Source organism: Amphibalanus amphitrite, unplaced genomic scaffold (genome assembly GCF_019059575.1).
Source record: "Amphibalanus amphitrite isolate SeventyFive unplaced genomic scaffold, NRLGWU_Aamphi_draft 000693F_arrow, whole genome shotgun sequence".
In the NCBI taxonomy this organism is placed as follows: Eukaryota; Metazoa; Arthropoda; class Thecostraca; order Balanomorpha; family Balanidae; genus Amphibalanus; species Amphibalanus amphitrite.
Genome location: NW_024882187.1, coordinates 136,100 through 140,909, shown reverse-complemented (window position 1 = coordinate 140,909; position 4,810 = coordinate 136,100).

Here is a 4,810-nt window from a genome sequence, read left to right as displayed (position 1 = left end):
CGACGAGTTTCAGAGGGAGAGAGGAGGTAGTGAAGAAGGGGTATAATCGGGGAAAAATGGAAATGAAGCCCAAAAACAACAAAGGAAGATCTGGCACCATCTAACTGAGCTCTCCCACCAAATTCGTCGTCCATACAATATGCGACGCATCAATAGACACAAATGCATTGTGCAGCATTTATCGGCTGTCACATTGCATTCATACATGCAAAGCAATGTAACAGGCAGCCGTCATAGCACTAGGCATTTCCTATTTCCCGAACTAGCGCATCCGGCTGGGCGCATCAGATGCGCCTGAATCGGCCCATCATGAGGATGTGCCGCCGCCGGAAATATTACTACCTACTCACCCGGTGGGTAATACGTGCTCTAAATAAGATTTATATGATTTTCTTGCAACGCTAGACATTTTCCACCAGTTTATCGTACGTGCTTGGTAAAAAATCATATAAATATCTTGCAACGCTGGACATTTTTTACCAGCTTATCTACCAGTTACAGGCGTACAGCGTGTATTTGGCGAAGCTCGCCGGTCGACTGCCGTGATTTGGTTCCGAGCCGCCGGCAGTTATTATGGCTGTCTGCGGTCTCCGTGCTGGAGACCGCAGACAGCTGTCTCGTAACGTGACGTCATCTCTGCGCCAGTCCGATCGTCCCGCCAGAGACCTTTTCCTCCTCCCTTCACCCAGTCCCACCGAGCCCCAGCCAGAGGGACCGTTAGCCTGCCAGATCACCGAACCACCGGTCACGGTGACCGTTCATTACCCGCTCTGACCCTTCCCGAACTCCACTGATGAGCTCGGGCCACAGGGTCCGCAAACAGTACCCCTCTGCCCGGCGCGGCGGCTGCCCCCTCCCCTGTGTCCCTCCCCCCCCCCCCCCGACCTGCGCGGCGACTGCCCTCCCCTCCCCCCCCCCCTCCGACCGACGCGGCGCCGCTGTCCCCTGGCACCCTGCCTGGTGTGCGCTGTCGCCTGTCTCCCCTCCCGCCCCCCTCCCCGTATGGCCTCCCACCCCCGGACCTGGCGCAGCGGAAGAAAACAGCGCCGGAGCGGCGGTGGCCGGCCCCACCGCGGCGCGGCCGCAAAGGCCGGTTACTGTTCTGTTCGGGAACTGGGGTCGCTGCCAGAGAGACGCTGTCGGGCCGAGCGCGGTAAGAGATGATATTCCCTTTAGTTGTGACCAGGGCTGCAGAATCGATTGACCAGGGCTGCAGAGTCAAAAACTGACTCCGACTCCGACTCCGGCGGTCGGTACAGCCCTATTTGGCCGCTCCCCGCCCGGCACGAGGCCTGGTCCGTCCGCCTGCACTGCTCCCGGCGCGCACGGCGGTCACGCCCGCAGACCTGGCATAGCTACGGAGTCGATGGATATTCGGTGACTCAGACACCGAATATGGCTTCGGTTTCCATAATCGACTCCGACTCCGACCTCCGTCAGAACTATCGACTCCGACCGACTCCGACTCCGCAGCCCTGGTTGTGACCAACGAATACCCGTGACACAAACATTTATTTTATTTATCGCAGCTGTTGAGTAGTTGATTTTAAGGAAAATCGCAATTGTGATCTGTACTATAAACGGACTTGCATGAGTTGACATGGTCGTGGGTGTTATTTCATCCTTAATTTTGCTGTTTTACCTACCTACACTCGTTCAAGTTTTATTGCTGATCGGCTGTCGCAATGAGCGCTGCGATTAGCATTTCATTCCGACCTACACCTTGACCTAACACGATTAAGTGAGTTAGTAGAATATTGTATTGAGTTCGACATGTTACCTTACCAGTAAAACGCCTTTTGGGCGAAGAACGAGCGAGCGAAATAGTGAGCCCTGCACGTGCAGAAGGGCGAGAGGGTACTTCCAACGGGCTTGTGCAAAGCACCCTTCTAGCCGGTCGCTAGCGGTGTACCAAATTTGAACGCAATCGGCCAAGCCGTTCCTGAGATCTGGAAGCGGCATTCTACACGTGCGCACGTGCAAACGGGGTCCAAAATGACTTTTGCACGGCACCCTTCTAGCCGGTCGCTAGCGGTGTACCAAATTTGAGCGCAATCGGCCCAGCCGTTCTCGAGATCTGGAAACGCCCCCTGCACGTGCGCACGTGCAGTAGCACCCTAACCGAAACACATGGGAATGCATTGCCTGGTGGGTGACTACCTGTATGCCAAGTTTCAGCGAAATCGCCCCAGTAATTACCGAGTTACTGAAATGGGAACAAATTTGGCACCTCTTATTGTTGTATTTTGCACGTGCAGTGGGGGTCACTCACATAGATGAAGAGTATCCGACCTTTGGTAGAAGGGATGCAGCTACCCTATAAAAATGACCGCAAGACAATCGCTCAAGCCGCTGCTGAGATATGGGCCTCTCAAAATCATTACTTTTGCAAAACTGCTTGAACACCCTTGACTTTTCACGTGGCACGTGCCACGGCGGTCACTGAGATGTATCAAAAGTAGTCAATTACGGGGTAGAAGGGATGGGGCTACCCAGCAAAAAAGACCGCAGGCCATTCGGTCCAGCGGTTGCTGAGATATAAGCCTCTCAAAAGCGTTACAGGCCGGGCCGGGCCGGGCCGGGCCGGGCCGGGCCGGGCCGGGCCGCTCATACTGAGATTTTTCCGTTATATTGAAAAGACTTCGCTTCGCTCGCTGCGCTCGCTCGCTCGTAAACATTAAACATCAATGGTAACGTCACTATCACCTCACACAGAGCATTTACCTACACAAAACATAGTGCAGTGTGTCTTTTACACACATAATGTAGGCATCCTTACGGCTACACTAAAAGGCTACGACAAATATAAATGAAATGTGTTAGGTAAAGCTTTCAGCCGGTAGAGCGATGCGCCTGAATCAGTCAATCCCGAAATGACTTGCGAATAAAAGGACAATTTACGCATCAAGCTCCCGTTGCCTTAGGTACATACAATTGTACATAATATTTGCATTTTGCACACAAAGCAGTTGCGACTTGTAGGGTAGCCTGGGGCAAGACGCCCCAGATAATTTATTTTGCTACATAACTTTTATTCCACATAACCTGGAAGGCCAAATTTGTGCTCAGTGCGTTCTTTGGACATTTTACTTTAAATTCCACCCCTCAAATTCATTCACTTATGATCGGACTCCCAGCTAGGAAGTGGTTTGTGAAGCAACTGCAAATAGGGCGTTTTGCCCCAACCCCAGGGCAAAACGCCCCACGGCCTGGGGCAAGAAGCCCCATACTCTAGATTAAAGATTAAACATGCTAGTTGACTAAATCTTATATGAAAGGTCCGTTGGACCTTGGGAGGCATGGCACTGAAGTTAGCACCTTCCATCCTATCAGGTGTTCAGTTACGACACTATTGTATGAGCAGGTTTTTCACCTGCCTCATAAGGCCAAATAATAAATTATTGCAATGCAAATGTTAACAAAATACTTCCTTTGCCATCCAGTTGCTGAGAAAAGTACATATAAATGCATAGAAACATACCGTTCGCCAGCTACCGAACGTTAGGAAGTGGGTAGTCCGAACAACACATGAGGTAAAACGCCCCATGGGGCTTTTTGCCCCGCGACCTACTGGGGCGTTTTACCCCATCACGTAGTTCGGTCAGAGAACAACGCCTTGCACTCCAGGAAGACATAATTTAACACGAACCAACCCGGCATTGTAAGCGTTAGACAACAGTTTTTCAAAATACATAAAAGTCGTTAACCTGATGTGGACGATAAAAGAACGCCATGATGCATAATCTGACAACAAAACATAAAAATCACTCCAAAAACACATTTTTGGCTATATCTCCCTAAAGAGTCATCACAATTTATTTCCAGTCTGCTCATATAATGATCGTATAGTGCACGTTTTATAGAAGAGAGGATGTTTCCCCAGAACCTTGCCAGTTCCGAGAAACATCGGTGAGGCGTTTTACCTCGGCGGGGCGACTTGCCCCGGTCTACCCTATGCATATTGCATATGCAGCACCGAGCACGCTTACTGATAACGCGCTTAAATAATGGAGAAAACATTGATAATTGAGCAATTTTGCAGTATGTATCTACCCTTGCTGTGTTACTCTACGATATGGTTCATAACTAGGGCGTTCCTTGGACCAGTCATCAAAGTTGTATCCAGTTGGTGGCTAATTACAGTATCGGACTAGCGTCTAGAAGTTGAGCTTTCAGACGGTTCTTTAACCCTATTAGTGGCAGGCTCCTGGTTACCCCTATTAGTGGCAGGGGGGGGGGGGCTGTTTACGACCCCCCTTGATATCTCGAGATCTAGCGGGCCGATTTTCAAAATTCAAACGACATTCGATTTCGCTCAACGTGATCTACATTTCTAAAAAATAAAAATTAAAAAATGTCGATAGGGGGGTAGAGGGGGGCAAAAATGGGCAAATTGCAGATACATTTTAGACTGTTTATCACGGCCAGGTTTCTGAACCAATCTTAGCGCAACTTTTGCCGATCGATAGAGAATGAACCAAGAATTCACATGGATCCTAAAAATATGCAATTTCAAAAATCATAGGCGGATACAGATCATTGAGATTGGGGGTACACAAAAAGTATAGTAAATAAGGTTTTTGTTGGTACTGTTTCTAAAAAGGGTGGTAATGGTCTTGTTGTGTTACAATTTTCTTATGAGAGAACGACTACAATTGTATTGGTCATGCATAGGCGGTGTCAGGGCACCTATGTTGGGAGGTAAAACATAACCCCCCTTTTTGGACACCTGGATCCGCCTATTATAGCAAAAACGTGTCAAAAGAGGATGCACAATAACTTTGTATATGTTATCACATGATATCTTTCA